The 9,838-nt window shown below is 38.0% G+C and overlaps 1 protein-coding gene across 1 annotated transcript in view; it reads left to right on the top strand.

Annotated features, from left to right (window-relative positions):
• The window catches only part of CHP1 (calcineurin like EF-hand protein 1), a 33,440-nt gene extending 24,284 nt beyond the window's left edge, over positions 1-9,156 (top strand). The window contains exon 10 of the mRNA XM_003206450.4: positions 305-9,156. The gene's annotated coding sequence lies outside the window, so the exon portion shown is untranslated. The remainder of the gene's footprint in view (positions 1-304) is intronic.
• The last annotated feature ends 682 nt before the right edge of the window (positions 9,157-9,838 follow it).

Consider the following 9,838-nt stretch of genomic DNA (forward strand, 5'->3'; position numbering starts at 1 on the left):
ATTGGTGTACTTTCAGATGCACTGCTTTGAGTAAGTGTGTAGTTCAGTATTTCTATAGTATATCATTAGCCAGTTTATGGACATCTGAATGAGATATATAAGATCTTATAAAACAAGGGATTATTGCAGTCTGAAGCCAACTGATTTTGTCTGTTAGAAAAAAAAAAAAAATCAATGAACCAGCGAGTATATTAAGGTGAAGTACATTTTATTCTGTTTCCTAAACTACCTTTCTTCCTTTTCATTTTGGAATTCCAGATCCTCTCCTAACATTTAAGATGATTGTACTTTTGCTTGCCTGCAGGCTGTTTCTGTTCTCATGAACAAAACCCTGTCCTTCACTTTCATGGAGCTGAATGAACAAAGATCTCTTCCCTTCTTGTGTCAGCCATCTCACCCAACATTTGATTCCTGAGATTACGTCTCCTACAGAAGGAACCTACTGCTTCATTAGAACTCAAAAGCAAAGTAACGGAAGTCAGCATTAGTTTACCTGAAGAAATGTCTTCAGTGCCAGCTCTTCATCTGGCTATCTGCACTCTGTTTTAAAATAAGAAAAAACTTTGCAATCAGATGCAAGTGGAAGCTGGTGTTCTTCACTGATATCTTCCTCATTTTCAGAAGATTAAGTTCTTCACTGTGTCATGTTGAAATTCCTGACATATAAAGTATCTGCATGCAGTGCCACGTCAACCTTGACATGTATGCAGCGGGAAACCAGAATATACTTTCTGCTCTGTTATGAGGAAGAAACTTGCCAAGCAACTGAAGAAGTCCCACAAATAACAGGTATTTTGTAGTTCAGGATCCTGGCTTGACTCTGTAGATAAATATCTTGATGTTAACTCACACAAAGCAGCTAATGCACAGGAACAAATGCAGAATCACCTTGTCTGTAGTGTGTAACAGCATCATCCCAATCTGTGATCAAAATGTATATTTGCATGTGTAAACCCATATAAGTTCTGGCTATGAAGAACTTTGAACAGAAGGAGAAATTACTCTGTACCACTTCATTTTTAGCAAAGAAAAATGAAGCTTTAAAGACCTCTAGGGTTACAAGATAATGATTAAGTTCACATTAATCATTCCCGTCTTTGGGCTTTTTATGGATCCTTAGCAGCCAAATGGAACAAAACCATTCTACAGTTGAAAAGATGTGACAGAACTTCTTTATTAAAGAAATCCACTTCTGGTGAGATGGAAGAGACCCAAGGTATAAAGCTGCAGCTTACCCCCTGGGCTTCCATGACACAGATTGAGCTTTTTCATATTGCTGATGGAATCAAATTCCTAATTCTTTTGGAACTGAGAACTGAGACGGCTTGTATGTTTCCATCCTCTAGGCCCAGAATGAGCTCAGCCATATAAGAGGTACGAGTTGAGAGATAGCAGAAATGCTTAGAGTGGGCCTTTTTCTGGTTCCTCTTATTCCTTCCCAAAATAAGGCGCTATCTGTTGTTCTTATGTTTGCACAGGGTTTTCTGTCTCCATTGTTTGTGATTAATATAAGATATTTTCAATCATTTTGAGGTGGGATCTTATACTGTTCACATGCTCCTTGCTATGTTAATGGATATGGCAAGTAAGATTTCTTGGCAAAAAATAATCTCCATTTCAAGTCTGGATTTCTTAGCGCACCTTAATCCAAACATTACAAAATATATGATTTAGCTTAAAATATTTTTAAATTTTGATCAAATAAGGGATATAGGCTCTAGTACTATGTTTTGGGGAACAATAGCATAGGAATAGGAACCACAACATGGTTGGGTGGTGGGGTGTTTTGTTTTGTCTTTTGTTTCAGAAAACTACTGGAGAGAGCCAGATGGACTGAATATGGCTGGAAAAGCCAACAATTGAAATCTTTCTTAAATCTTACTGATAGATTGCAAGGGCAGTATTCTGAAACGTAAAATGTGGTGAAATTTTATGGGGACCAAGTTTCCACGGCAGAGGAAAGACAGTTGTTGGTACTGATCCTGTTCCTCAGAGTAAGGTTAGAGCTGTGTTTAGACTTGCATTGTAACAGTAAGATTTAGTGAAAGCCCTTCCCATTTTTTGGGGGTCTGATCTTTACTTCATGGAAACATGTAAGCTAAGCAGGGTGGTTAAGACACTGCGTATCAAAATTATGCCCACTGTAATGAGCAGAGGTGCACTTAAATTATATGCAACATTGTGATAAGCTGTGTTCCTTTTATTAGTTTAGATGAGTTACATTAATCCTGTTGAGGCAACCACCAACTTGGCCTGATTTATTTTAAGAATATAGGATTTCTTTGCTGAATGTGATCTGAATTTTCTGGTACTAGATGCATCTAGAAAAGCACATTTTTCATTTAGAACCTCCATATGTTGAAACCAATAGGAAACATCTACCATAGTAGATGTCTGTAGAAGCAGGATCCATCTCTAACTGATGGAAAATACTGTTAATATCTTAGGATTATATGTTGAAAAGTGTCTGGCATAAGAATCATCTGATTATGAATCTTGGTATTTCTTTTACTTCCTTTTGCCCATACTTGTCCTTCTGACATTAGAGCTAGCAGTAGATTCTCGCATAGCTTGATAACAAAATACTGGGGGACAGGAATGAATTTTTTTCTTCTGTGAGTATGAACAAAAACTTAATGATCTTTCTGACTAGAGAGTAGATGCTTTCAGCCCTTTCCTCTTCTGTAAGAATAACCCTCAACGTTTTGTAACCCCGCGTTGTGACAAAAAAAAAAAAACAAAAAACAGAACTGACTTCTAACCCTGGCAGTGGAACAATGTTAGTTTTCAAGTTGTAGCTTAGAACATAATATTTTTAGTGGGGCTGGAGATCTGTGGCTTTCGCAGAAGTAATACTCCAATAATGCGTGCCCAGAAGACCCCACTGCCATATCTTTCCAGCGGCCTCTTATAAAACCGCTGCTCGGAAATGCTGCCTCAACCTACTTACTTTTTCTTGCTCCACTTTTTCTCTGTGTTGGTTGGAAATCTTCCTGTGTGAAAGATTACAGAAACAAGGGGCATGTGCAATAGATCATATATATATACATATATATATTTTAATACTTGTGGACAAAATGATGTTACAAGTTGTTTGAAAACAACAAAATCACCAATGTCTTCCATTTTGAGATGTGTATAGTTCCATAAGCATTAGTGCTTTGTAGCAAACTGTAGTGCCATGTTAGGATCAGTGCATGAGCCTAGTAGTATTTTTACAATTTCAGAGTGACAAATTTATTAATAAACCGTGATGATAATGTAATTAACAATAGAAAGGATACAGTAGAAATGTCACAAACATGGTCTAAGTATGCAGTATCCTCCCTTTGACAATGATAATGCTATCGTTAGAAATGGAACGGGCTTCATAGAATCATCGTTAGTGTTTTGTTTTCAGTGTATCTTTGTAAACTAGTGTACGTAAGCATCCAAAGTTCTCATCTCTGTCACAGGTTATTCTTTTCTTTTTAGTCTCTGTTGAAGGTGTTTTCTTCTCTGAGCAGCATTTTCAGTTTTATTATTACCCATCATATGATATTATCAGAATTATGAATATGTTGAAGAGTTAGTGTGCATTTTTTGCACCTCTCTGCTACCTTAATATTATTTACAAAATCTATTAAGTTAAAAACATACCTATATTTCAAATCCGATTATGTAATTATAATAACCAGTTAAACATTACTCTCATTTAGTTACTGGTTGTAAAATGCTATCTGCCAATTTTACATAGAAGACTTAATTCATGCAGTAATGGATGGGTTTGGGTTTTTTTTCTTTTCTGAAGTCCTATTGAATCTTTTAACACCTTTGGTGGATCCTGCGTTTACACACATCTTAATAAGAGAGAATGTAGTTGGGTTAAGGGCTGCTGAAAAACAACATTGCAGCCTGTATCTGCTCAGCAGGCAGTATCTAGCCTATGGATCATAGATTTCCCACCTATTGAGGATTCAGTATCTCGTATTTTGGGTAACTCCCAGCATTGCTTTCCAGCTCTAATCTCAATTTTAATAACTTACGTTTCTCCCTCTGCTTTTTTCAGAAGGAAAACTTAGACCCGGGGAAGTTGAAGTGATTTAGCACTCAGTGGGCAGCTTGGGCTGGTCAGATAAGAGACTGGTATGATTCCTGAGGTGTGTAGTGCTCTGTGAATGGCATTCTCTGATTTCCTAGGAAAAAAAATCTTTTATTTGGTGCCAGTGTTGCTCTTCACACACTTCTCTCTTTACAAGAACAAAATTCTCTTGTCGGTTTAGAGAGGATACTGCATCTTATTTTTCCTGAGACCTGCCTGTAAATGGCCATTAGGAGGGGGGATGGAATGGGTGGCTTGGTTTTGTAATTTTAATAGGATATATCTCTAAAATAATTAATCAAGTAGCATGTTCTTTGATGCAAAACCAGTAATCCTTGCGGAGTTAGTGTAGATAACAATGTCCCCCTCGCCTCTCTGCATCTAATGCTTTGCCAAGAAAATTGGGTGGTTGGGCCATTTACAGCAGAGCTCTGGGGGACTTGTACTCATTTAGGTTCAATTCTGAACAGAAGTAGCTGTACCATTGAATAAAGTAGTTTAGTGCTTGGGAGAATCAATTGAAAAAAATACCTCTGAAACTGGAATGCAAAATAGCACAGTATGTAGGGGGAAGAATCCCTGATGCAAACAAAGCCATAAGATGATTTAATAAGAAAATAGAACTTTAGTAGCAATAACTGTTTTGCATGTGATAGTAAATAACTTGCATTAGCAAGGCTGTACAGTAGAATAGGTGGGTAATAACCAAATAAGTTTGTGGCGCTCTGTGCTGCAGGGAGTTGGGTGAAAAGTGTCTTTTCCTAAGATGGGTGAATTCCTCTTAGTGTTCCTCTCATTGGAAGGAATTTGGCACTTGAATACTTAGTTAATTAACCTTATACTACTGTTGAGCTGTGTCACGTATCTGAAGCACTGTCAGTGAGTGCTGGAGAAAAGCAGGCAGTTTTTTCTGAAATATCTTTTCAGATAGCTGAAGTTTCCCTGTTTCTTTTTCATTTTTCATAGTCCAGTGCTTGCTCTGCCTCTCTGAAGGGAAACTAGGCCCTTCCAAATACTGGACTGTGGAAAGAAACTGTTTCTGAAATTAGAATTTTACTGTAGATACTTCTTTGTTTAAAAAGACCGATCTTGATATGAATGATGGGTCTTAAAAAAATAAAATAGAGTATTTGTCTACCCCAAAGGAGATTTTCAGGATTCTAAAAATGTTACTTTATAGCAAAAATAATTTTAGACTTGCTAAACATTCTGTTTCAGACCATTGGTTTCTGTCAGTGCTTGAAGTCTAGCCGAGGCAAGCACTGTGAAGCCTCTGGTTACAGAAAGGGATATTGATCTACAGCTGTAGCCTCTGCACCCAGCAAAGCCTTTGCTGTGTTACATAAAGGAGCCACAGGAGTTCTAAAGCATCCATAGCTGACTGTGATTTCAGTGCAGATACAGAAGTGTGTGGAGACTATATGGCCCACAGATGGTACTGTATTCTGAACAGAATTGTTGCATCAGAAGCTTAGATCTATGTGGCTAGATTTCTTCTAGAAAGCTGAAAAATTTGGACTGCAGTTTCCAGCTGGAGGGAGGCTTTGAATGTTCTGAGGTGACCTAAGATGAAGCCTTTTGGCCCTTCATAAGTTGGTAGTAGGATTGTTAAGGACTGTGAGCATTTTTACAGTATAAAGTAACCAAAATAAGCATAAACATGTCTAAATTGGTTCATATGTAATGTGTGTAACTGATCTGGGAAGTTAAAATCAGCTTGAATTCCAGCTATTGAGTTGCTGATAACATTGGAAGCCTTGTGATCCAACTACATTAAATAAATTACAAATTCCTTGTGATTGGCAAATACATTTACGTAACAGCGAATTAACAGTGAAAACATGGTCATGTTTAGACTTCAGAAGTATGAACTTTGTGGCGGAATAGAAATTTCCAAGGTCTCATTAACTTAGAGAAGGGGAGGAAATCAAGACTTGTAGCTTGGCAAGCTATCTGCATATTCTTCTCGGTTCAGGCTTCAGCATATACTATCAGTCTTCACAGCTGCAAAGGAAATTCCATTGCCTTTCAGTTGTTGTGCTATGGCATGATTTTTGTTCCAACCTGAACTCCTTGGCTTCACTGCTTCTAAAACTAAGTAGTAGCGTTGTATACTACAACACTGTGGGATATCAAAAGTGTAGTGACCACCGCTGATGTTATTGCCACCACCCACTTAGCAGTAGCAACCCCAGAAGCTACATGTAAGTACCGTCCCTTGCCCAGTGGTGCTGCTGCTGCAGTAGGTCTAGCCAGTACCTGTGCTGGGAGCTGCAACTTGACAAATTGCAACCTCTGCAGTTGAGCATAATTGTCAAATGTAGGACAAAAATAAAAGGCTTGCAAAGACTACTTGATAGTGAGTGAGAACAAACCGTAGTGTGCTTTAGGGCACTAACATGTTATACAAGAATTATGTTAACAAGAGCTGGCAGTATGTTTTTGAGTAGAAAATAGAAAAGTGTGGAAGAGAATGTTTTTTGATGGATAACCAGAGTTAGAAATAATGGCTTCTCTAGTAAGGAGTCTGGGCTTCCTTCAGAGCTTAATCCAGCTTGCTGTTCGGGTACAGAGCTGCATAATGGCAGTTCAAGTTAGATTCCATTGCTTTTCTTTTACTGAACAATCCAGCATATTGCCCCTATAGCACTTTGATTGGCACACAAAAGCCAGCAGTCAAACCAGGGTGTCTCATTTAACAGTGCAGAACACTACCATAATTTGTTCCCTTTCATTCTGCTCTGCACTTTCTCCTGAGTTTTGAGAAAGTGTAGGTGTACTTGACATAAGCAAGGAGTGTGTTTCTGTCTCTGAGCCTACGTACCAGGTTGTAATGTAGACAGATTTCCCAAGGCTTTACAATATGTGAGGTTAAAGTTTGAAGGTTGCTTACTGTTTATTGTGTCCCGTTAAGTCTTGTTTGCTTCTCTCCTCTTCCCCTCCAAATGAGCACGTTTGCAGGTCAAATAAAGGGTGTCTGGTTTGTGATGCCTTAGGCACGAAGAACTGCATGGAGAAACTGAAGGAAAATGGCACAGGCCCACAAACGAAATCTTAGAGCTAGTATTCTAATTATGCATGATTCACAATGTCTAGTGTAATGTAGTTATTACCAGTAAATTGAGATATGCATTTATACATAATGAAGCAATAGGAAATTATATACCAATAGCTTGAACTTCCTGCTTTGATTCTCAAATTTTGGGATTGTTTTGTTTTTGTTCTTAGAGAATGTGCTGCCTCTGTAGAGAAGGGGGCAGAATGTATAGATAGGGTCAGAAGCATGGCACCAAAACTGTAAATCAGGAACCAGGATCAGCAGAACTCGCCTTCATAACCTCTTGTCTGGTTCGTATTAGTGCCCTGAGCATGTAAAAAGCAGGGCATGAACTAAGCATGTTTAGGGGCGAGATGAGGTTTCTCACCTGCTGCAGCTGTAGCAAAGAAAAGGGTGCAGAGTTTCTTACATGGTGCAGGGGGGAGCAACTGGTGGAAAAAAAGAAAAAACAGTAACAGAAACAACAGACTCAAAATGAGTATAGTATTTGCCAGACGGTAGGTAATAAGCTTGTCTGTGGTGAGAGAACTTATTTGGAGAAGACTGAAATTAATAAGCACAGTACATATATTTCAGGTGTTGAATAGCTTTTTAATAGGCAGTATTTTCAGGTAACTCTCTAGCCACACAGGCAGCTGTACTGAAGCATACTGGTACCAGCCAGCAATAATGGCATCTGCAGGAACGAACCTGAAAAATACTGGTAATCTTGTATATTTTTTAAGTTCTTTGAAAAGGAGCTTTTTAAAAACAGAAAATGAGATTTGATCACTGAAGGTCTTTATCTTCTGCAACACGGGTTGCAATATAATATTTTTTCTTTATTTCACTTATTAAGTAAAAGGGAACTTGGGTGCCATCTTTCTGTAAACTTTTATTCTGCTTTCAGTAATATCTCCCAAGTCCTGTAGTGAATAATGCAGTGAATTTCTGCTGGTGGTTTGAAAATAACACAGAATGTGGCACAGTGGATGTCACTGACGCTTTTGCTGTTTTCAAGTAGAATACTGGCGTGTTACTGCAGAATTCCATACTTCTAGCTTAGCTTAATTTTGCAGGTGGGCTTAACTTGTGCAGAAAACTTCTCCATGTAAGAGGCTTGGTCCTCTTTCTTAAGCAGAAAGAGGTGGTGTCTTGGAGGAAGGAATTGTGTCAAGTTAACTCCTGTTCATACTTCGTAGCCAACTATCCATAATGCACCGTGATTTGGGTTTACAATGGGGCATGTTTTTCTCACAAATGCTTTCTAGATATACAAGAATTGCCAAATAAATATAGGAATATTATAAGAGAAGATTGAACTATTTTACTGTACGAAGTTAGATTAAATGAAATCCTTTGAGCCTACTTCTTCAAGAAAAAATAGAATTGGTGAAACAAGTTTAGCCCAGCAGTTAATTGTGGCCACCTAGTGCTGAGTTGGGTTTTGTTTTGTTTTGTTGGTTTTTTTTCTTGGAACATTTCGTGTGGTTTTAAACTCCGTTACGTATGTTTTCTTTTGTGTAATGAGCAAACACTTGAATCCATTTTTCATGCTTATCCTCTCCAATATAAAACCTGGGGAGTAAGCTACTTTAGGACTTCAGTGAAGATATCTTCCTTTTGAGAAATGTGATCTAACGGCAAAGGAGAAGTAGTAATTATAGATTGGTAAAAAAAAAAAAAAAAAAAAAAAAAAGGCTTAGTACTTACAAACCAGGTTAGAGAAGACTTCTTATACTGAACTTCTGATGGCATTACTCACGCGGGTTAGTGGAGAAAATTACTGGTATCGCTTGCATCTATGTACTTGCATTGCACCTGTTTTACATGGTAACAGTAAAAGAATGTTTCCCTGCAAATTCTGATGTTTTTTCCAAAAGGCAGCTTGCTTTTATATCTATGCATCTTTAAGGATTTCAAGATAAGATTTTATTCTTTTGACGCTGTAAAGAGGAACTGTTTAAAAATGAACTTGGAAACTCTGCACCTGTATACAAATTTTTTTAGCAATAAAGCAGCACAGGCTGAGAATGCACTAAGACTTGATGTGTCATTTGTTCAAAAGACAGATGGTTAAGTTGCAATACACTGCATCTTCAGTCAGGTGCTTCTTCCACTTCTGAAACATTGCTGTACCTTTGTCAGTGCTTAACAATTTGAGATAAACACCCATATGCTGAATGGCTGCTTTGGGTCCAGCCGTTTTAGCAGATTTCAGTCACAAGAGCCTCTCTCTAGCTTCCTGGAATGCAACCCTAGAAAAATTGTCACTCTATTGGAACTTAATCTAAGATGGGCAACTTTTCAATAAAAGCTTCAAAGGTGGTTTTAGACAGTAGCAGAGAGCTTCTGATCCTTGTAAAGTAGCTTGCCTAGAAGGACTAATTCTCTGAAAACTGTTTCACGTGCATGTGGAGTGTTTATTTTGGCGACTGAAACCTTTCAACAATTCTTTCAGCATCAACATTTCACAACTTATAGGAAGGCACAACTTTCCTGGCAATTGCTGCTAGAAGCAGTTTAGGGAAGTTCTATAACACAGCAGTAAGACACCACCTCCTGAGGACTGTGTTGAAGAAGCCAGGGCTACTAACACTGCTGTAAACTTTCCAAAACTTCTCAGAGATTGCTAACTCTTACGTTAGCTTATAAAACACTAACTGTATGATTATTGCTTCAGTAACCTACTTCACCTTAATTTGTTTCACTTTCTGCTT

The sequence above is a fragment of the Meleagris gallopavo genome, chromosome 5 (genome assembly GCF_905368555.1).
Source record: "Meleagris gallopavo chromosome 5, MGAL_WU_HG_1.1, whole genome shotgun sequence".
NCBI lineage: Eukaryota > Metazoa > Chordata > Aves > Galliformes > Phasianidae > Meleagris > Meleagris gallopavo.